We start from the raw sequence: 25,157 nt of genomic DNA, 5'->3' as shown, positions 1-25,157 counted from the left end.
CGTACAATCAGCGACATCCTTGAAATGCATTGGTAAAAGCTCCATTTTTGTTAACCAGTTGGAGTTACAAGGTTAACAGTATTTATATTTCGGGAATATTTATAGTGCTTGGTGAGTGACATGGCCAAAACTCAAAATTCACCCAGTGGAAAATTACTGAATCCCAGTTCTGGAGGTTTGAGTGTGGCCTTTGCAAGGATTTAGGGATAAAGGGAAGCAATCATAAGTCCTCACCACTGAATTAATTGAGAAAATTAAATCTTCATGCAAAACCTAAGCATGTTCCAGATTCCGACGACAATTTGGTCAGATAGAGACCCAGGTTCAAACCCAGGCTGATCCTGAGGTGTGAAAACATCTCGCAGTAGAGTTGATTTGCAAACATCTAGATTGGTACCTTATGTGCTTGTTTTAATAAGATACAAAGAAACAACATTCAGAAAGTTTGGTGTAATACCCTTCACATCTGTTTGGATAGGACTCTTGGCACTGTATATTCATTTATTGCGTACTACCCTGGTTAAGAAAGGGTTATGCAAGCAATAATGATTCCTTGCAGTATTTTTTATGAAAATGAGTTCGACCTGAAACGCATTAAAAATTGTTGCCCTGTGAATTTTAAATATTTTGCCCACAGGTTACCTTTAATTGTACGGGGAAATCTGTGCTAGCTGTGAGACCCCTTGACAACATAACAAAAAGGATTAGGTTAAAGGAGCTCACCACCAAAGAAAACTTTCACATTATAAACTGCTGGCAAAGGAATTGTTTAAACATTTAGTAGGATTTTAATATGGATAGGCATGCAAACCACAACAATATAAGCAAAACTCTAATTCAATTTGTTTATTTTAATGTCTGGCAAAATTGTAATCAAGAGGTGAGCATTGCTTTACTAGAGACAGAGGAGGATATACCATTCAAGTTGAGGAAAACGATGCATAGCAATATTTTGCTCAACAGGAATATGCAACAGTGGTTTGCACAAGTGAAGACACAAATGATTGAGTTTTCCAATGTCAGATTGAGAGTGGGGAAGGAAAAATCAGAAATTAATAATCACATGACAATCCTGGAAAGTACCAAGCTTCAGTGCAACCTTGGTATGCACATATACTGGTCCCTTATGGTAGTGAGGCAGGTAGATAAAGTGGTTCAGAAGGCATATGTAATACTTGACCAGGGCTTAGAGTTTAAGAGCAGGGCGGTGATCCTGGAACTGCATAACATGTTGATTAAAGTATTGCATGCAATTCTGGAATCCACATTATACAAGGAATGTGATTGCATTGGAGAGGATCCAGTGGAGATTTACCAGGATCTTGCTGTGGCTGGAGAGTTTCAATTCTGAAGAGAGAATGGATACACTGGTGTTGTTTTATTTGGAGCAGAGGAGACTGAGTGGGTCCATGGCTGAGATGCATAATATCATGAGGGGCATAGATAGGGTGGACAGGAAGAAATGTTTCCCCTTGATGGAGGGATCAATGATCGGGGGAAGCATTGATTTAATATAAGGTGTTGGATTTTATTTTCACTCAGAGGAGGGTAGGAATCTGGAACTCTTTACCTGTAAGGGTGGTAGAGGCAGGAACTCTCATTACACTTAAAATGTCTTTAGATGTGCACTTGCAATATCAACGCATATGAGGCTATGGTCAAATGCTGGGAAATTGAGATAGAATAGTTAGGTGCTTCTTTTTGATTAGCACAGACTCAACGGGTCAAAGGGCTTTTTCTGTGCCATTGATCTCTTTCAACCTTTGACTCATCAGTCAGCATTGGGCTGGAGTTTTGCTATCAAGGTAAAAAGCCCAAATTGGGAAATTCCTGACTCAGCAGACCCATATTGACACAGATGGCATATGTACACTCTGTTTCCATACCATTCGTATGGGAAAGGTCCTGGAAACTGTTGGGTTATGTCTACCGCGACAGTTATAAGTTGTTAGAAAGCTTGCTTTTGTTCTCTTTGACTTTGTACTGCTCCTACTGAAAGCTGTTATACTCTCTGAACCTGTTATACTCTCTGATCCTGTTATAGTCTCTGACCCTCACAGGCTCTACATACTTCCACAGCGGAAGTGCAATAGAGGTTCACTAGGTTAAGACAGGAATAGCAGGACTGTCCTATGAGGACAAATTCATTCAACTAGACCTGCATTCCCTAAAGTTGAGAAGGATAAGAGGGGATCTGACTGCAATACAAAATTTGTACAGGACTAGATAGATTAGACACAGGATTGAGTAACCTAAAACCTGGGGATAGACCATTTAAAACTCTGAGGCACATTTTTAAGGTGAGAGGAGGAGGATTTAAAAATAACATGAAAGGCAACTTTTTCGACATAGAAAGTGGTTCGTGTGTGGAATGAACTGCCAGAGAAAGTGGTAGATGCAGGTGCAATTACTACATATCATAGACATTTGGATAAGTTCATGAATAGGAAAGGTTTGGAGCGATGTGGGCCAAACACAGGCAGGTGGAACTAGTTTAGTGTGGGGACATGCTTGGTGTGGACTGTGTGGACCAAAGGGTCTATTTCCATGCATTATATAATCATTCTGAGCCATAGTCCATGAACAACCATAGTATTCCTCTCCATTAGAGACAATTGGTTATACAGTTGTAAACATTATTTAGCCATAATGCAAACTTTCTGTCCCAGACATTTCGGTAGACCTGAGTGTTCTAAGTGATTTCAAAGCTGGATTAACAATGATGGATAATGAGTCAAGATTAGAGTGGTGCTAGAAAAGCACAGCAGGTCAGGCAGCATCCGAGGAGCAGGAAAATCAACACTCCTGCCCGAAACATCGATTTTCCTGCTTCACGGATGCTGCCTGACCTGCTGTGCTTTTCTAGCCTCGCTCTAATCTTGACTGTAATCTCCAGCATCTGCAGTTCTCACTTTCGCCTAATGATGGCTAATGTTTAATCCTTGCTCTGTTTATGTTATGATTAATTGATTATTTAAACAATTTGCATTATTTTAGGGAAAAAAAAACATTCCAGTCACTACGCTAAACTGACAATAATTTAATCAGAATTATCCAAATATATTGTTTAAGTCAGTCCTGTGCAGCACTGGCATATTAGTAAATTCAGCACTACTTTTACAAATGTAAAACCATTATCTATGAATAATATATACATCCGTCTCTCTGAGCTTAACAATAAAATATTGAAGAAAACATTGTAAATAGTGCAAGAAAGAGACCATTCAATTTATTGGAATTATCCAAACAAGCCCACTTTCTTTGTCTAAGAAATTAGGTTTACTTTGAACGTCTTGTATTGTTTAATTTTAGAAACATTGCCTGGTTGTCTAGGCCCAGAACTGAAAGTACACTTAAATCCTAGTACAAGGAGAATTGGTTTTGTCAACAATAGATATAAACTGACACAACACATGCAATAATGCAATGGTTAGCTCTCAGCCAGAGAATTGCACGTAGTGAAGGGCGTCAAGGATCTTAAAGAGGTTGCAGAGGAGATTTACCAGAATGATACGAGGAATGAAGGAATCCAGTTATGTGGAGATAACAGAGAATCTGGAATTTTTAAAATTGCTTCATTGAAGAGTCAGGGGCCTCACTGGCTGGGACAGCACTTATTTTTCATCCCTAATTGCCCCTGAGAAGATGGTGGTGAGCTGCTTTCTTGAACAGTAACAGACTACTTGGTGCAAGTACACACAGCCACAGTGCTGTTAGGGAGCGAGTTCCAGCAGCGAAAAAAATGGCAGTCTACTTCCAAGGCCTGCGGGGGAGTTGCAGGAGGTGGTCTCTCCATGGATCTGCTACCATTGCTATACTAAATGGTACTGGCTGTGAATTTGGAATGTTGATGTCTAAGAAGCCTTGTAAACTTCTGCAGGCCATCTTGTGGAAAGTACACACTAAGCATTGGTGTTGGAGGGAACAAATATTTAGGTACATTGTGTCAATCAAGTGGACTGTTTTGACCCAGATGGTGTAAAGCTAAATGAGTCTTTTTAGAACTGCACTCATCCAGGGCAGTGGAAGTATTCTATTACACACTTGACTTGTGACTTGAGGATGGTAGGCAGGGTTTGTGAATTCAGGATATGAGTTACTCATCACAAGATTCTCTATAGATTGAATGCTCTTGTAGCGACTGCTTTTATATGGTTAGTCCATTCTAGTTTTCCTTATAATAGAAAAGAAAATGTCAAGCGGAGATCTAATGATTTGATTTGATTTGTCAGTGTCACATGTATCCAGGTACTGTGAAAAGTTTTGTTTAGTGTGCAGTACAGTCAGATCATACCATACAAGTACATTAGGGCAATAGAACAGAACAACATATTACCTGCCAACACCAATTGTTACAGTTAACCTGAGATTGTAACTTCTAAAAAAAAGTTTTATGATTTACATATGAAATAAGTGAAACTATCATGGTATTCGAACAGATGAAAAACTCAACAATCAAGGTATTTTTCAACGTATAATTTCAGTTACATCACACTGCAAACTTTTGCTATAAATTCTGTGTCTTACAATTGTGTCCTCCACAACCACCTGATGAAGGAGCAGCACTCTGAAAGCTTGTGCTTCCAATTAAACCTGTTGGACTATAACCTGGTGTTGTGTGATTGTTAACTTTGTACACCCCAGTCCAACACCGGCATCTCCAAATCAAAACAAGGAATACAGTGTTACAGCTGCAGAGCAGTGACTTTAACTTTACATTTAAAATTTGAGAGGTCCTTTCAGAAGTCTAACAACTTAATTATGAAGTCTTTCAATTGGGTATATAGGAAGAATCTGTTGCCACTGGCAGGAGGCCAGACTATATTGATTTCGATAGTTCCTCCCAAGAATAAGGTGGGGGATGGAGGTGAAATAACTCCATGACTCTGGTATCACTCTTTACTTATAAATGCACAGTACATGACACTAACTCAGCTCACTCAGAGCCGGCTCCTAGAGTGAGCAGAAAACCTGACAGTCATGTTTGTAACTGTCAGCCAGGGCTCCCTGATTAACAGGTTAACAGTCCCAATTAGGGAACTCACTCTACAATGTCCACCTGGCTAACCTCATTACAATCACTACAGGAAGAATAAAGAATTGCCTTATAGTCATTGAATTGTTGTCATTTGAATTTCATTGCCTAAAAATGATCATAGCAGCAATAGTAACTCAAAAATAAAATTATGTATATTTTAAAAGAAGAAAAAGTAGTGCTAAGGGGAAAAACAGGATAGTGGGATTAATTGGATCGCCCTTTCAGAGGGTTGGTAGAGATATCCTGGTTGGACCCTGGTTCAATGCACCAAACAACTCTGGTCACACTTATCAGTGCAAAATGAAACAGAGTGATTGCAGTGCACAGGATAATAAAGATTCTTCTGATAATGGTACGTGTGATTCATAAAGCAAGGACCTTATTGTACACATTATTTTGTATAATTGCTTTACTTTCTTTGCAATCCTGAAATTGACTCAACCTCTGTTTCCTCACTTTCAACCTCTGTTAGTGGTTCAGAATATAATGAAACATCCATTGCAACATTTATCTGTGAGGTTCCAGTGTGATTCAGGGTGAAAACAGTACCCACGATATAATGGATTATACTTTCATTTGTAATTTGCTAGACCAGCTGATGTAACAGCAGAAATAGATCAAACCTGTTAGATTAGAGCAATGTGTCACTGTACAACAAAAGATGCTTTGTTATGACAAGCAGCTGCTGAGAAACATTTCCATCTCAGTAATGCCAAATTCTGGTAGGGAATGTGGTTTCCCTGAAGGAAATAACAAAGATACTGCATACTTACATTAGTGTAGATTGCAGTCTGTGTTTGACTTTGCTTAGTTGATCAATTAAATCCCAGATAATTTCTCTGGTGAACAAAGGAGTCAAGTATTTAAAAACAAAGACTAATACTTCTTAAGAAAAAAGATAGCTACCCCAAGGCACTTAAAACATCCTTAGAAATGATATATTGGTCTTGAACACAAACCTGAAATTTACAGCAAATATAGCTTTCTCTGAATCAAAAGAACATATAAAATTGGATTTGAACCATCATACCCTTCCTGATGGTGGCTATCTATTACCACTAGTCTCTTCAAACTACTCCCTCCACCTACGTAAGAACAGGATTAGGTCATTCAGCCCATTTAGTCTATTAAGCAATAGTTTTTCAATCCATTTTATTTCCGTGATCCTTAATACCATAACAGCACTGTGGCTGTCCTTACTGGAGGCAGCTCACTACCACCTCCTCCAGAACAATTTGCAATGAGAAATAAATGCCGGCTTAGCCAATGATGTCCGCATCTCATGTCTGAATAAAACAAAAAACAAAAACAAAATTTATCAACACCAACTTTAAAATAAGCTTCAACAACCTCTTGGATGAGAAACTTGCCAATTCCCACAACACTTTTTATACAAAGAAGCACTTCTGACATTACTTCTAAATCTCTGAGCTCTAACTTTAAGGTAATACCCCATCGTGTTGGACTATCCCAACAGATGAAGGCTATTCAGCCTGCTGAGTTTGTGCCCATCCCCCAAATGAGCAATTTATCTTAAATCAGTCATTTCTACCGATTGAGAGCAGCCTATACTCCTCTGAACTACGGCAACTTCACCTTTCTCTCCTAATCGGATTACAAAATTCTGGAAATCCATTTCAAGTTTGAATTGTATGGAGAATTCCTAATGTATTTTCTACATAACTCCTTAGTAGAACATAGAATATAGAACATAGAAAAATACAGCGCAGTACAGGCCCTTTGGGCCTCGATGTTGCGCCGATCCAAGCCCACCTAACCTACACGAGCCCACTATACTCCATATGTCTATCCAATGCCCATTTAAATGCCCATAAAGAGGGAGAGTCCACCACTGCTACTGGCAGGGCATTCCATGAACTCACGACTCGCTGAGTAAAGAATCTACCCCTAACATCTGTCCTATTCCTACCACCCCTTAATTTAAATCTATGTCCCCTTGTAATTGCTGACTCCATACGTGGAAAAAGGTTCTCATGGTCAACCCTAGCTAAACCCCTAATCAACTTGTACAAAGTAGTAGTGAATGGATTTTTTTTCTGGGGATCTTTCAACAGTAATGATTCAAACGATTTTGTGTTGAATATAACATTTGAAATTATATAACATTAATGATGTTTTTAACAGTAATATTCATTTCATTTGTGCACAGTCAGAATTTCAGAAACATGCTTAAGGGAGGAAGTGAGGCAAGAGGAGTCCCATGCATGTCTTTCAGTCGTCAAACATGTGTCATGCAGTGCTTGCAATAGCAGCTTTCTTCGAAAAAAACCCACATTTTATCCCAATTCTTGCATGTGTTTATCTCATAGGTCATCCAGCTGGGTGGTGACACTACATACCAAAGCAGGGAAAATTGTAACGAGAATATTTTAACTCATGGCTTGGTTCTAGTCTTGAATAGGTGTAGGCAGCAGTTTGAAGAGTGTAAAGGCTTAGTGGGAATAGATAGCCACAATAAATACAGGAATGATGGTGCAAGTGGCAATTCAATGTTACATTTTCTTTAGGTTCAGAGAACAATATTCTAAGGATATATTTCCTGAAGATTTATGGTTTGTATTCAAGGCTAATATATCATTTCTAAAGCTGCTTTTAAGAATTAATAGTTTTTGTTATTTTGTACTTGACTCTGTTGTCCATAAGACTAAACCACACTCTGAGAACATTTTATAAGTCAAATTTCATGCAAGATAGGAAAAATTCCAATAAGCTGAAAATGTGTTGCTGGAAAAGCACAGCAGGTCAGGCAGCATCCAAGGAGCAGGAGAGTTGACGTTTTGGGCACGAGCCCTTCTTCAGGAAGGGCTCATGCCCGAAACGTCGACTCTCCTGCTCCTTGGATGCTGCCTGACCTGCTGCGCTTTTCCAGCAACACATTTTCAGCTCTGATTTCCAGCATCTGCAGTCCTCACTTTCTCCTAAAATTCCAATAAGGCAAAGTACACAGACAGGAATTTTCCACTTCATTTCTGAGTTATGCATATAGATATCGGGTAGGTAAAGCCATACTTTAGTTTCATTTGCATTCTGAAATTTGTAAATCATTTTCATTTTGCTGATTCATGACAGAACTCTGAACCAAATCAATTGAAATCAATGAATGTTCATCTCAGTTCTGAATAACAGCCCCATGCTTGACTGCTGCATTCCAAAGTCCACACCAGACACTGTTTTTTCTGTTTCAAATTACATTAAAGGTCTATACGAAAGAGATGCAACATTATGTTCAAGCTCCTTGAAGAACCAGATAGTGTTTGAGATTATTTGCTTGACTGACCATTCTACTCAGGAGAAATGTCTTCGACAATAATTGGTTATGTGCTCTGTCCTGCTTACTGAGAACAAGATGAGGCTTTTCCAACTGGAGTTATCATACGCAACACTAAACTAAACCAATTTAACCCTTTGACAATGGAATTGGAGATTAGGACGAAAGGCAGTACTTGAGTATAAATATCTCAGGCCATAATCATTCCAATTTCTTTCCTCCTATTGGTCTCAATTGTGTATGTCACTCCAGTGCCAACCCAACACATAGGTAAGATGATGTACGTTCTAATACACTTCTGATTTTGAGACAGCCTTCCGCGTATCCAACAAATCTTATCAAATTTCTGAAACAACCCTTTGCTGTAAGTACTATCTTCCACTAAACATAAGGAGCCTGATTTTAATTCTGTAAGTGTTTGGACCTTAAGTGAGTTAAGAACCCACTTCAGAGGGGGAGAAGTTATAACATCCCCTCATGCAAAAGAAAGGTAGAGAGTGGTTAAAATAGAGCAGCTCCACTCCTGACACGATTCCAACTGACTCTGCATTTGAACACAGCTGACTTGGTGGTGAATGAGTAGTCACTGGATTCTGTGATGCACACACAGTAATTGGTCTCACGTTATGTTAATAGCGTATGGATGGATTTTGACCCAGGCTTGGATGGAGTCACCTTCATAGGTTTCCTACAAGATAAACCCAGGTCTGGGCATGATGCAGTATTCTATACACTCAGGGAGAAGCAATCCAATGTGGGGGCCATGTAATATAATTCCCCAGCTGTGGGCGTGGGGGATGGGTGTCCCTTACTCCATTGTCTCGTGTAGCACATTTACTAAACCTCTTCCCCTTGTCAGGCAAATCTTCCGCTGATTGTAACCACCCTTTAGGGAAGGAAGTAGGCTGGCAGTGTTCAAACAAAGCTTTATTGTTAAAACTTGTGGACCCTCTTTTTCCCCTGTTGACTTGAGAGATTCACTCACCAAAATATTTTTCAAAATCCAATCTGCTTGGGCTTGAAATCTTTTTTTTTTACAACTTTTTCTAATAACTTTTTCTTTATTTTGTCCAACAAAAATCTCCATTTATCTCATTCAAATTTTACATTTCCGTATGCTTCTCAAGGACTTCTGCGTAGTGCTAAATCTTTGCATTCTCTGTCATTTTATGCAATGTTGTTTTAAAAGGATTCATGACTGATTATAAACATGGAATCATTGTTTTATATAGTGCTGAAGCGGGTTTGCATATTCCCTTTGAAACTCTCTCCAATTTGTGCTAGCTTCCCAATTTGTTCCCCACAGCCCATATAAATCTTTACCTTCCGCGTTTTACTCAATCTCCTACTGGAAATCATTCTTGAATCTGATCCCACCAATCTTGCAGACAATGTGTTCTCATTCAAAACCACTCAATCAGAGAAAGAAAATATTATCTTCCTCCTCATTCTTTTCTTGGTTGCCTTAAATTATGTCGTCCAGTAACCAACACCTGACCATGCCCATGTTCTCTCCCCCAGCAATAGAAAGAGATTTTCATGATTTACCTTATCAAAAAATGTTATCATCTCAAAAAAGCTTTAATAAACATCCCCTTCACTAACACACCCAATCTCCAACCGCCCCTCCCCACCACACACCACCCACCCCAGTAGCTCCTTGCCCACCCCCCTATTCTGTAAAGACACTCATGACATCCTTTGTCTCTCCACATTATCCTGCTATTGGATTAAGAAAAGCTCTCCATCACAGTAAACATTACTGCAGAATATACAGTCATAGAGTTGTACAGTATGGAAATAGACCCTTCGGTCCAACTCATCCTTGTCGATCAAACCTCTGAAATTAATCTTGTCCCATTTGCCAACACTTGGCCCGTATCCCACTTAAACCCTTCTTATTCACGGACCCATCCAGATGCTTTTTAAATTTTGTAATTGTACCAACCTCCTCCACTTCCTCTGGCAGCTCATTCCAAAAACATATCACCCTCTGCATCAGAACATTGAACCTTAGGTCCCTGTTAACTCTTTCCACTCTTCCCTTAAACCTTTGCCATTTTGTTTTGGATTCCCCTACCATGGAAAAGAGGTTTTGTCGACTTACCCTATCCATACCCCTCATGATTTTAAAAAACACTATAACCTCACCCTTCAGCTTCCAATGCTCCAGGGAAAATGTCCCCAGCCTTTTCAGCCTCTCCCTAGCTCAAACCCTGCAACCCTGGCAACATCCTTGCCAATCTTTTCTGAGCCCTTTCAAGTTTCACAACATCCTTCCTGTAGCAGGGAGACCACAACACAGTCATGGAGTCATACAGCATGGAAACATACCCTTGGACCAACCAGTCCATGCTGACCAAACTAGTTCCCAAATTAACTGGGGTGGCATGGTGGCTCAGTGGTTAGCACTGTTGCCTCACAGCACCAGGGTCCCAGGTTTGATTCCCGCCTCAGGCAACAGTCTGTGTGGAGTTTGCACATTCTCCCCGTGTCTGTGTGGGTTTCCTCCGGATGCTCCGGTTTCTTCCCACAGTCCAAAGATGTGCAGGTTAGGTGAATTGGTATGCTTAAATTGTCAATTAGGTGCATCAGTCAGAGGGAAAAGGGGTTTGGGTGGATTACTCTTCAGAGGGTTGGTGTGGACCTGTTGGGCTGAAGGGCCTGTTTCCACACTGTAGGGAATCTAATGTAATCTAGACTAGTCCCAGCTGCCTGCACTCAGCCTATATTCCTCCAAGCCTTTCCTATTCGTGAACTTATTCAAATGTCTTTTAAGAGTAACTGTACCTGCACCCACGACTTCCTCTAGCAGTTCATTTGGCAGATTACAGCCATTAATCAAATTTATTTACAATAGAAATGCGACCAAATTCAAACAAATAAACACCACACGACAAGCCACTACAATCTATAACATAAGAGCACTTGACAGCTCTTCTTCAACCATTAATAGCCTCTTGGACTTAATTAAAAATCCCCAGCCTGACTGTGGTGAATATTAGTTCCCCCACTCTCTGATGCTTGTGAACTCGAAAATATTGCCTTCAGCCAGAGGGACTATTTAAGTCAGAATATTCACAAGGATCTTTTGGCTAAATACCCTTCAGACACCAGGAGGAACCAAATCTGACTTAAATTCAAAGCACATTTAACATATAAGTGAAACAAATCTTATTGAAATTGTTCATGATAGTACAATTACTGCAGGTGTGCACTTGCTTTTGCAAAATGCATCTTTCTGCATGAATGCAACAAAAGGGACAGTGGTATGGTCTTAATTTAATGCTCATTATGTATAAACACTACAAGCTTATTATTGTGAACTTGCTTATAAGTTATAGCGCTGATGTAGGTGTTGCTCAGAGCAACATTGAGGGTTGCTCAGGAAACAACTTGCATTAACTGATACTATTAATGTCAGTAAATGTCCCAGTGTGACCTGACACAGTAGAAAAGGAATGGTTGCTGGCCGAACAAAGAATTTGGCCAAAAGCTTGATCAAGGAGATCAAATGTAAAGAAGGAGAAGGAGAGTTGGAGGAGTTCAGAAAGGGAATTTAGAGAATGGAGTCCAGACAATCAATCTTCTATCCGTGTCAGCGTAATGAAGAATGTGTATGCAATTGGAGCAGAGCGTCAAAAGACAAAATGCTATCGGGTTAGAGAAAGTTACAGAGAAAGTGGGGAAGGGGAAGATACCATTAGTTCTGTAATAATGCAGTAGCTCCATTCTTGTGCAATCCTGTGTTTTAAGAACATCACATAATAGCAACTTCATGTAAATTAACGGGACCAGAATCGTGTTATAAACAACACGTGCTTTAGAAACAGTGCCCCCAATTAGCCAATCATGTTACAGCAAATTTGCATTAATGAAATACACATTATAGCAAAACAACATGTATGTGAAATCTTGGAGAGTGTAAAACAAAGCTTGAGGACTTCAATTCAAGTTGTGATTGACCGGGCCGAGGGGAATGACACAGAGATCTGAGGCCAGGATCAATGGCAATGAGTGCAGGGCTTGTAACAAAGCTTACCCAAGGTTTAGTTGGAGAAATAATAGCTTATCAGAGACTGGATTTTGCTCAACCTTGTTCGTACAAGGGGCAGTGGGGGAAACAGGTGAGACGCGAAGATTGAAGCTATGCATTGGGGCTAAGACTGCTACTGACCAATAGGAAGCTAGCAAACGTGTGGAGGGCAAACTGGTGTCTGTAGATTACCTCACTAAGGAATATTGTTTTGATGAAGAGTATGGGGTGAGGTGTGGGAAAGGAGGGAGGCATGCAAGGATCCTTGGCAAACTCCTCAGGTGATAGTAAATGGGTGGGAAGAGAAACTCTCTCTTTCCTTCCTCTATATTCATTTAATTTATGTAGTCTTACATCAACCCCCTTTTCAAACCAACTAGTCAGGCCTGATATACAATCAAAACACATTTTGACCTTTTTATAGTTAAAGACTTTGCCATCAAAAAACACCAAATTAGGACTATCGATCTACTTGCTCGCATTTCGGACAATTGACACTCCCATTTCAGACAGAGCCAGTATGTATTTGTTAAGAACAGGATTAAAGTTGAGCAATAGAATCTTGTATTCTGTTGTCAGAAGCTGAAGATGAAAGAGACCTGTGTGAGGCAGTAATCAATAACAAACAACATGATGTCAGCAAAGAAACATATTGCAAATACTGTAATACTATTAAGGATAGAAAGATGCAGGTTCAGCTCAGTTTAGCATTAAGATAAGAACATAATGAAACTCCAGAAAGTGAAAAGCTCATTCAAAGCTATGAGTCTTGCGCACTTAGTCCTGCAACCCCACATTCAGTGCATCTATAAACATCCCGATTTATCTCAACAGATATTTCCAAGTGTTCATCAGCCATTGGGCAAAGAATTTCTGAACTCTATTTTAGCTTTCTTTATTTCATCCATATTTGGGGTGCTTGAGGCTCTCCTTTCCTTGTTTAAATTTGAGATAATATTCCAGTAATATTTGCCAAGGTAATTCCATCGACTAACTTGGTATTCCTCACTGAAGGTCACTTCTTAACCACCTGCTTCTGAGGCCATGATGCTTACACTTCACTAATCCTTTCCAACAGCTAATCTCTTTAAAATTAGAGCTAGGCTGTTTGGAGGTGATGTAAGGAAAATCTTTTTCACACAAAAGTACTGAAAAACTAGAACTCCCTCCCTCCAAAAGTTGTTGAGGCTGGGTCTCCATGAAACTTTCAAAATTAGGACTGAGTTGATTTAATTAGGCAAGCACATTCAGGCTTATGGACCAAGGCAAATTGCTGAATTAATGATACCAATAATAAAACAGAACGGGCTTGATGGACTGATTGGCCTTCCCCTGTTCCCACAGATTTGAATTGGCCATGTTATATGTATCTGCACTTCTCTCAATTCATACTTGGTTGGGACAGTGAGGAAAACTGAATATAATATTTCAATGCATACAGGTAATAGATTAACCCATAGCACACCCTGTTTTACGCATGATGTTTAACAGGCTCTGTAAGCATTTGCAACTGCTTTATTGAATCCTTTGCATATTCAATGTCATGAGTCCACGTTAGTCTAAGGCCCTCCTGTTTTTAAAGGCACTGTGTGGTAGTTTCATTCCTTTCAATGTGTTATGATCTGTGTTTCTTTCAGCTATCTGGCAAGTTTTACAGTTACCCGTGTTAAATTTCATTTGCCGCATCTCTACTCACTTAAGAAAATTCTCTGTCTATAAATTCTCCTGAGCTTAGTATTGTTCGAAAATTTGACAAGCTTTTTAGTTTCTTTTGGCACGTAAATCATTGATAGCTGTGGGAAACAACAGAATTGCACACATGTAATCCTGAACAAATTCCTGAAATAATAATGATCCTACCCCTACACCCTTACTTTCATTCTGGAATTTTGTCTCTAACCAGTACCCTGAATACTTTATAACCAATCTATCATCCCATTCTACATTGTATTCATATGGGTTTTGAGTTGAATTAGTAGTGCAGGGTATTTTATAAGTGAACATCAAATCCAACTGCATTATACCGAGTTCTCCAACCTCCTTCATCTGTGACAATTTTAAAGACTCTAAGGAGACTATTCAAGTAGTGTTTTCCCTTTCTAAATCCATGCTGCTATTTCTTGTTAAGACTATAAAGATGGTCTTAAAATAGAATAAAAATTGGAACTGTATTTAGCTGGGTCATATTGTTACCCAATTTAACACAGTAATTATATTGCATCATTTAATACGATCATGGCTGATCCCATCTTGGCCTCAACTCCACTTTCCTGCCTGCTCTCAATAACCCTTTAATCTATTATTGACTAACAATTTGTCTATTTTCTCCTTAAATTTACTCAAAGTACCAGCATCCCTCACACTCTGGGGGGAGTGAATTCCTCACATTCATGACACTTTGAAAATAGTAATTCCTTTTCATCTCTGTTTTAAATCTACCATCCCTTAGCTCAAACCTATGACTTCTCATTCTGAATTGTCTGAATATTATTACTTTTGAGGAACTCCAAAATGGCAGTGGATTTATTGAAGTCCCGAACATAACAATATTTATTTATTGCTTCTTCTTGTCTCATTCTAAATGGTGTCATCACTTTTCCTTGTACATTTTTAAGTGGATCCTGCATTAATATTTTGTCCTCTGGCTGCTCATTAATCAAAAACAGATTTCTGCTTCGCCTACCTCTGAGATACCAATTAAACTCACCATTCCACCAAACCCACTCTGTACACCTCAAAATGATATCAGCCTCTTACTCAAGCAACACCTAACAGTGGTCAGGAATCCTGACCCGACAGTGAATCCTGACAGTGGTCAGAGCAAGGCATATTCCTTTAATGTTACGTATATCTCTAGGTTAAAAATCTATCCTGCTGCATCTATTCTGCACTCAGTTGAAATAACTCAATTTCCATCATGGCAGTTTGAGAATTCAATTTTCTTTGAGTCAAAAGCTGGGAAATGTTACAAGCTGGAATCAGTAACAGTGACCAGAAAATCTTCAGATTGTTTTCAAAATTCATTTGGTTTGTGAACACCCATATGGAAAGAGAACTGCCAACTATACCCTATCTGGTCTTTTTATGACTCCCATCCCATCACTGTCCTCTGTCAGTGAGCCTTCAGACAGGATGAAACCACAACATTGCAATAATCCAAGAGCAGGTTCCCATCACTTTCTCAGATCTTACAGGTACAGGTAATAAATGCTGGTCTTTGCGAGTATCCCCCTGTACTTTTTTCTAACAAAAAAAATCACGTCTTGTGTTTCATTTACTACAAGTGCAGTATAAGTCTAATGTTTAAAGATCTGATTTCCTTGCAACAAGCCACCCATGGAGGTTACCACAGTAGTATGGCATTTTTTGAAAACTATTACTATTTCTCCCTTTATCATTTCTGGAGCAGGAGCTAACGGTGAAGTTAAACTAAGTGCACAGGGGTCCTTTCTTGGAAGGAATCACTGCTGCATTTGGGGGGGGGGGGATCTTGTGGCCAAATGGAGGTGTTCATACCTCTGGCTCAGAACACCTGTATTCAATTCCCACCTCCAGATGTTATGGACATGGAAGTATTTGTCATCATCCACTGATTTAAAAGAAATACTGGTTTCGAGTTGCTTTTTAAAATTATTTTATTATTCAGTTGCAGAATGTGGGAGTCGTTCGCGCGGCCAGCATTTATTGCCTGTCCCTAGTTGCCCTTCAGAAGGCCATAGTGAGTTGCTTTTCTGAACAGTTGCAATCCGTGTAGTGTAGGTAGGGAATTACAGGATATTGGACTCAGTGACACTGAAGCAATACAATACTGTTCCAAGTTAGGGAGGTCAGGAATCTTGCAGGGGTTGGTGTTCCCATGTATCTGCTGTCCTTGTCCTTCTCGATGGAAGTGTTTTGTCCTTCTAGATGGGTTTGGAAGGCGCTGGCTAAAGATCTTTAGCCATCTCCTGCAGTGCATATTGTAGATAGTACACAGTGCTGCTGCTGAGCAAATTACACCTCTGTTACATGAACTTAAAAAAAGAATGGGAAAAGATTGCCATCAGTGAACCATCCCTTTTGTTATAGAATATTCAGCATAGGCAGCAAAAGCACAAGAACAACTTTGCCTTCATGAATAAAGCAAAACTCGAAGTCTGGTCTGAGGCAAATCAACACTTTGTTTAGGGCACAAAGCACAAAGCAGATGCTTAGCTTTACATCTGGTGAACATGGATAATTTAGCACCTCCTGTTTGTTATACTTGGTCTGAAACTTTGTAGAGTAATTGTAACACATGGCATGGTTGTTAGCATTCTTGGACATTTGTAGTTTACAACCAACATGAGATTGTTGATGCCAGGAGGGACGTGAACTGTGAATTTTCGGCAGCCAACTAACCCGACTGGATGGTGTTTATTCACCTTGGAGTTGCTTCAATAACTTTAGTCATGTCTCCAAGGGAATTTAGATTTTGTAATGAAAATAAAGTTCATCCTGCATATTTTATAGTCAGAAGCAACTGTATTCGAGAAGTTCTAATCAATAAATATTCATTGTGTACTTTATCAAATTTAACTCAAATAGTTTACAAAGGACTTTCAAGACTATTACAATTTAATTTTCTTGTCTAACTAGTTGGTCACACTTTTTTTTCTGTCATGAATAATACTAATAACATTTAGATCGAAGTAAGTTTTAAATAAATACGAAGATTGAATTGTAATTTTGCGTTTGTAAATATTGATTATTCAGTGCTATTCCAATTATTTCTAGCCTTCAAAAAATGAATAAACAAGAAAAGTGAGCAGGAAGTCAATTATTATCTTTTAAAGCTTTGTTGACTTTATTCATGAAAGACCTGACCAATGGGTTTTGCTGGAAAAAGACACATTTAGTCAAAGTGGTTCATTTTGCATTCACCAGGCCAATTCACAACAAATTTCAAAGGATGAAAACTGGGCTCTGTTGAGCAGAGGCACTGTCATGGAGTATACGTCAGGTAACAATAGTTGACAGTTAACTCCCAAGTTTTATTTGTGCTTGAAAGAATGCAGGTTGACTAATTTATCAAGGAATTGCCCTGCAAAATGAATTTGAGAACGGCTGTTACTTTCTTTTGTTGAAATGATGTAGGTGCAGTATTTTTTTCAGTCTACAAACAACAGGTCTCTGTATCACAATGTGTAACTTCCAGCAATGTACCCCATAATTTTTCTTTGTCCTCTGCAGAAATCTGAATTTCATAAGATTAGATTACTTACAGTGTGGAAACAGGCCCTTCAGCCCAACAAGTCCACACTGACCCTCCGAAGAGCAATCCACCCAGACCCATTCCTCTACATTTATCCCTTCACCTAATATTATGGGCAATTTAGCACGGCTAATTTACCTAACCTGCACATTTTTGGACTGTGGGAAGAAACCGGAGCACCTAGAGGAAACCCAAACAGCCACAGGGAGAATGTGCAAACTCCACACAGACAGTTGCCTGAGGCGGGAATTGAACCTGGGTCTCTGGTGCTGTGAGGCAGCAGTGCTAACCACTGTGCCAACAGCAGCTGGTTATGGAAGTTATACATCATGATCGAAAGTGAAGGGGGCTTCTTGAAGGTTGTGCACCTGAGAGAGGATGCTGATCTACAGTGCATGCAAATGCACCACATTGCAAACCCTACTGATAGTAGTAAATTAATTCAATGCTATCCTTCATATGGTTGGAATTATTTAGTAACCATTCAGAAATTGGAAAATTGTTTTAAAATTGAACACTGCGCTGTGAATTTTGCAAGTGAGGCCTGGTTAGGTAGGGCAAGCTTGTTGTGAACAATGAATGGACTGGGGGCAAATCCCATTTGGATGCTGCCCTTCATGTCTAAAGGAGTACACAGTTTTCTCAACATCTAACTTGATACATAATGAGATAGCAGAGAGCCACTTCTTTAAGACCACATCCATCCGGCTTTGGGATCTACAACTTAAAACACCTGGCGTCACTCTGCCACTGAAACTCAGATACCACATTGCGTGTGTGTGTGTGTGTGTGTGTGTGTGTGTGTGTGTGTGTGTGTGTGTGTGTGTGTGTGTGTGTGTATGTGTGTGTGTGTGTGTGATAGGTAGAATGTCCTTTTAGCCTTGACAAGCTAATTGCATCCTGTTTGTGGCAAACACCACTCGCATGGCTAGTGCATGGAACAGCTAGCTTCTCCTACTGCTGAAACATTTAACATACCACTCTTGATTAATCTGGGTACTTGGCACCAAGTGTAACAGCAATAATGACATTCGAGTAAGTATTATTGTTCTGCCATACATTGTCATATTTTCAGACACCACCACCCTCGTCTATGATATTCTGTTTGAAGCAATTCATCGCCTCCCATGCTCTTTTCTGTATGGTTACTCTGCTTTGTGGTGGAGGATTGACTCCAGGTACATTTAAACCAAAGAATACTTGTCTTTCATTACGAGATAGTTAAATGCATGATTGCAATAGGTACAGTTTACTTTAACTTGCTAGGTATAGTTATGAACTCCCCGGAGCTGCACAGAGTATATTTACTCCCTTCAAGCAATTGTCAGAAGTCAAATGATTCCACCAAAAGACTAGTTGAGCACAATGTAATATGACCTTACAAACCAACATTTTTTTGTTTACTTCATTCAAAGGATGTGGGTGTCGCTAGCTAGGCTGGCATTTATTGCCCAATCCTAATTGGGCAGATCAAAGTCAACAACATTTCTGTGGGTCTGGAGTCACGTGGAGGCCAGACTAAGTAAGGACAGCAGTTTCTTTATTGAATGAGATGGCTGCTTTCGAGAACTGACAGTGGCAAACCCAGGGACAGACTCTTAATTCCAGACTTTCAGTGAATTCAAATTCCATCAGCTGCTATGGCAGGATTTGAACCAAGGTCCCCATGAGATTACCTGAATCCCTAGATTAATAATAACAATAAGGATGATTAAATTGATACACATGAACAAGATGGTGGCAGGAGAGCTCCTCTGCTCACCAGTTTCTCTTTCTTTCTCTTTCTTTTCTTCCCTCCTGTTAAAGTATTTTTTTCTCTTTCATCACCACCCTCCCCGCCCCCACCCACCTCTCAACTAAGTAAAAGGTTAAAAACAATGACTGCAGATGCTGGAAACCAGATTCTGGATTAGAGTGGTGCTGGAAAAGCACAGCAGTTCAGACAGCATCCAAGGAGCAGGAAAATCGACGTTTCAGGCAAAAGCCCTTCATCAGGAATAGAGGCAGAGAGCCTGAAGGGTGGAGAGATAAATGAGAGGAGGGTGGGGGTGGGAAGAAAATAGCATAGAGTACAATAGGTGAGTGGGGGTGGGGATGTAGGTGATAAGTCAGGGAGGAGGGTGGGGGGAAGGTAGTAAAGAGTACAATGGGTGAATGGGGGTGGGGATGAAGGTGATAGGTCAGAGAGGAGGGTGGAGTGGATAGGTGGAAAGGAAGATAGGCAGGTAGGACGAGTCATGGGGACAGTGCTGAGCGGGAAGCTTGGAGCTGGGGTGAGGTGGGTGGATGGGAAATGAGGAAACTGGTGAAGTCCACATTGATGTCCTGGGGTTGAAGTGTTCCGAGGCATTCTTCCTCCAGGCATCGGGTGGTGAGGGAGTTGCGATGAAGGAGGCCTAGGACCTCCATGTCCTTGGCTGAGGGAGAAGGGGAGTTGAAATGTTGTGGTTGATTGGTGCGGGTGTCCCAGAGATGTTCCCTAAAGTGCTCTGCTAGGATTTTCCTGCTCCTTGGATGCTGTCTGAACTGCTGTGCTTTTCCAGCACCACTCGAATCCAGCTCTTACCTAACCCAACTTGGAGAAGCGAAGGACATGCCGTATCCTGAAGTGACGGAGGGGTCATGTCCCGGAACAATGGCATATGGGGAATCCCAAGTCCCGGAGTGGCATGAGGTGGAGTCAAATCCCGGTACAGCGTGAGTTTCCTTGTTACTGCTGAGTGCCAGTGAGGAGCGAACTTTAGGCTGGAGCAATGTGCGTCTTGGGCTTGTTGCCACGTGCTGAGCTGCTGCTTTTTGGATTTTTTTATTGGACTATAATTTAAAACCCTTTCAGAATGTTGTAACTACCTCATAAGTAATGCTACTGCTCTCCTTTAATGCTATTTTTGCATTTTTCTTTTGTTAAAAATGCATTGGCAGTCTCAAGTGAGTATGTTCAGTGACTGACCACCATGTATTTTTCTACTCTGGAAGATTTATACCTAGGTACTTGTAGCTAAGATGGCACCAGAAAAAGACAGCCATTGTGAAAACTTTTCATTGTACTCTTGTACTGGAGTACGAGTGACAATAAAATAGATAAACTATTCTATTCTATTAAGAATATTGCAATTGTACCTCAATAATGCCACTAGGCCTCATCTCCCACTACATAAAACCGTTATGGCTAACTGCAATCCAGCCAGGATCTGATCAGGCATAGCATCAAGTTAAGAATTCTTATAAGAAGAATGTGATGATTCTGACCAGCACTGCTAGGAAAGTAATGTCAATACCTGCTTAGTAGTACAGAAGTTAACCACAGGGCGGTGTGGTTGATTGGTGCGGGTGTGCCAGAGATGTTCTAATTCAAAACTTTTTACAGTGCACTCATCTGGAATGAAATACAAAAAAAAACTAAGGGAACAACAATTTATCCAAAATAAAGGCGGAGAATATTGAAGCCAAAAGAGTTAACACTGCTGCCTGACCTGCTGTGCTTTCCCAGCAACACACTCTCGACTCTGATCTCCAGCACCTACAGTCCTCAGTTAAAAACAATCATTAGCTATGTGTGCAATTTTGCTGTGCTGAAGTAAATTGTTGAATTTTCTCCAACCAAGTATCAATAGTTTAGTCCCAGCTGATGGTAATTCTGGACATGTCCAGTCCTAGTGTGAGAGCTGGCTTGATAGATCACAAATTTTATTTTTGCTGTTAGTTTATCATGGTGGTCAGTCACTGAACATATTCACTTGAGACTGCCAATGCACTTTTAATGGAAGATAAAAAAAATACACAAAATAAAAAAGTGCACCAACAATGTTATACAACATAAGAACTATTTAAAAGTTTTCTTACAAATATCTGAAATAAATATTCAACCCTCTTTCTCCTCAAAAGACTTTATAGACTCACCAACCTCAGTGAAGGGTCACCCTGTCTCATCATTAAATTTACTACTTTTATAACTGGTTCTCAACTTCTCTTTGATTTAGAAATACTTTTAGAGCACTTTTTTTCAGTGGTCTGGCCAGTTTTCTTATTCACTTAACACTTCAACTCCCAAGCCTATTATCCATAGACAGTGACCTTCAAGGTTGTTTTCTTTTAAGCAACTCAAGAAGCCGAATATTTTAGCAGGCTGCTAAATGAACAGCTTCTTTGCTTCTCCTTAACTTTTCCCTAAATAAAACTCACATGTTGCGTCTATCTCTGGATTATTCTGACTTGTTGTACTGCTGGACGCCTGTCACTATGAAACACCTATTTTTTTCCATCTACTCTCTTTTTCTTATGTATTAAACTGTTCACCTCAAAGACTAAACCTGCTATTGAAATTCATGCCAAGAAATTCTCAGATGCCCCAGAACAACTCTCAGAAATCAAGTGAAACTACAGCTGTCCTGCCATCTTCACCCACACAACACAGAAATATGAATCAAACCTAAAGATAATACATTGTTTATTTATTTGAGAACCCAGGTTTCCAGTGACACCATATCATGAATCTCAAATGCACAATTTATATCAAATAAATGTTTCATTGGACACACACTGCTTTTACATGTCTTGAGGTCAACATGGAGTTAGCTTAGTTGGCTGGATGGCTGGTTTGCCATACAGAGTGATGCCAACAACATAGATTCAATTTCCTCACCAGCTAAGGTTAACATGAAGGACTCTTGTTCTCAACCTCTCTCCTCACATGACGTGCGGTGACCCTCAGATTAAACCACCACCAGTCCTCTCTCTCTCTCTCTCTCACTCATGACAGAACAGCTCTTTGGTGCGGTAGGGCTATGGCGGCTTTATAGATGCAGGCCTTTCTTTCCTTGACTGGTCTTAGCTCAGCTATTGTGGGCACAATGTCACAGTAAAGTGATGGCCTCTCTGATCTGAGAGGTTTACTTTCACACTGGCATACTTTTAATCTTCCAGGGAGAGAGAGAGAGTGAAAGAGAGAGAGAGAGAATAACAATTTATGATGCATGCATTTGTTCAGAAAACCAGAGTCAAATCTAATCTATATTGCCCTCTTCCCTCCCCCAGCCCGAATGTACGATCTGACATTACATTGGAAACTCTGCAACGAGAAGTGATTTGATACAAGTCAGGAACTGGTGGTGTATAATGCAAGATGGAAAATAGGTCAGCTCAAGCAATCTGATAGAAACCACATCCAACTTCCTCAGGTAGTTTTTTTTTCAGAAATCAGCACATATGAAAAATCTAAAAGGGTGACATTTTACTCCATCCAACAGCTTGTCTTAATGATTAAAAGGAAAATTGCACAAAAACTGCTGACATTGCTCTAAATTTATTATTGCCTTCTAAAGTAACAATGTGAAACACTGCTCCAGAACACAGGATAAGCAACATCAGACTTTTTTTTCTTAATTTAAGAAAACTCTCATGCCTGAATTAAAGCCTGTTCATTGTATTATCTCCTTGTGTTTTGGATTGGTGTGATGATGGAGTGGGCTTGATTTTGTAATGGAACTAACAATATCAATAGTTTAAATCAGGCAGTGGCTGAGAACAGCTGAGCACATTAATCAGGAGGCTGCTACCTCTCCAGAAGCTTTGTTGAACTGGCATCTCATTGGAAGAATTATCATTGAAATACACGTGACAGAGTGAATTCTTGTACTCAGCTCATAGATACATATCACACTCACCAACCAAAGTTGTAGCTTGTCTATTCCAGTGCAAATTAATTTTTAATGGTCTGGTAAATCACAATTGTGATCAAACAATCTCTGTGATCCTAGAAACTTAATTTTAACCAGTATGTAATTTCATCCTGTCAAAATTGAATGATTCTGAGGTACAATATAATAACATTGAAATGCTTCGAGCTCAGTCTTGATCCCACCTTTCTTTCCTCTAGTTCACTTTTTGTACCTGATTTGACATTGAATTCAATATATTAACAATTCCAAGTTCAATCGAGGATTTTTTCAACTGATTAGTTAAGGAGATGCAACAGTTGCTCATCGTATTCACACATAGCCCTTATTGCCTGAAAAGGTGGTACTCTAAATGCCGACATGTAAAATTTTCAATGTAGTCATTTGAGTGCATGTGTCAATAAAGCTAATTCTAATTCTAATTCACTTTTTTGGGATTATCGACAAGTTGTATTGCACAAGCTCAGATAAAGTCATGTGGCTAAAGGTAAATACGAATAAAAGCTGGTACCTTTTCATCACCGTTAACTACAAAACACAATATTTCAGTAAAGTGCCTGTCCAGCTAGCGCTACATGTGTAGTGTGCTCATAACTCAACTGTTGGCACTGAAATTACCAAATCTGTGAAAATCCAAGCCAAATACAAATATACATTATATTAAACAATGTATTATTCAGTCCACTTAAACCAATATCAATCACTGTGGAAAAAATGTATGAAAACTAATGAATATTAAGTGAAACACAATGCAATGTGTTTACATTGATTTTTTTTGTTGTACAATACCAATCATTGAATTGTCTCTTTAAATCACACATTCCCGTCATAACTAAATAACAATTCCTGATTATCAATGGTAATGGAAGGTTGGATTTTAAGCTGCTGCAAAAGCCAAAACTTGCATTGAAACGCTTAATAATACACTTTTCAAAATTTACATCAACAATCTGCTAAAATGTTTGAAGGTTTTTTTAACCCCTTATCATGATCTGATTGGGTCTGGAGAATAATGGGCCTTAACTCCATTTCTTTGTCAATGATTTGGTTGTTCCATGGAATCAAATGGCCAATGGCATTCAAGGCACATGATCACTATGGACCAATCCTCATTTTCACACCAATCTCCTCCCCCTTCCTCTTTCCCCACCAAACATTTCTTAACTGAACTTCTCTCCAGATCTTGGCTTTCTTTACCAGTTCCAAGCATTTGCCCCTCTCCACAGCCACCATGAGGGCTCAGACTTTCTGCCTCCTACAAGGCCCACTATATTCGTGCCTGCATCAAGCAAGAGTTCAGACCCTTCTGCCTTCTCCACTTTGAGTCCTCCCATTATGTCTCATCCACAGAGAGTGGGTACTTCTTGCTTGGTTTGCTGTCAAAATCCAAGTAAAAAACCAGGTCCCTGGCCCAAACCAGATGAACTGTGGGGGTCCACATCCTGTTCAAAGCATTTAGCAGTAAACAAACTTACTGCAAAATTACTGGGATGACATTTAGCTCACGCATGGAACCTCTTGGAAACTATCATTCCTTTTTCTCACTGTTCACCGAGCAGTTGGAAAGCTGGGACTCTGATATGATGCTTAATATTGATTCATTGGTCAAAACTGAAGGGCAACCTAGGAGTCACAATTATGGATGTTGATGAAAATAGAGATTAGCCACTGGTACTTCAGGGATGGGGAGAGAAACTCCACCCCTCCCTTTTACACCCTGTTCATTAGTCACCATAGTACAGTTACTTGTTCCAACAATCTTTCAGCCCTTTGGAAACCAATCTCTACCAACTGCTCCACTCACAGAGGTTGGAAGTTCCAGCTTAAACTGCCACCTTCAGCCATTACATAGTAGTACAAAAATCCTTGGCGGTTACATCACATCT

General features: G+C 39.8%; 1 protein-coding gene across 1 annotated transcript in view; it reads right to left on the bottom strand.

Annotated features, from left to right (window-relative positions):
• il1rapl2 (interleukin 1 receptor accessory protein-like 2) overlaps positions 1 to 25,157 on the bottom strand; it is a 496,025-nt gene that overhangs the window by 263,716 nt on the left and 207,152 nt on the right. The gene's annotated exons all lie outside the window — the stretch shown is intronic.

Source organism: Hemiscyllium ocellatum, chromosome 11 (assembly GCF_020745735.1).
Source record: "Hemiscyllium ocellatum isolate sHemOce1 chromosome 11, sHemOce1.pat.X.cur, whole genome shotgun sequence".
NCBI lineage: Eukaryota > Metazoa > Chordata > Chondrichthyes > Orectolobiformes > Hemiscylliidae > Hemiscyllium > Hemiscyllium ocellatum.
Note: the sequence above shows the minus strand (reverse complement) of the source record. Positions and strands in the feature narration are given on the sequence as shown.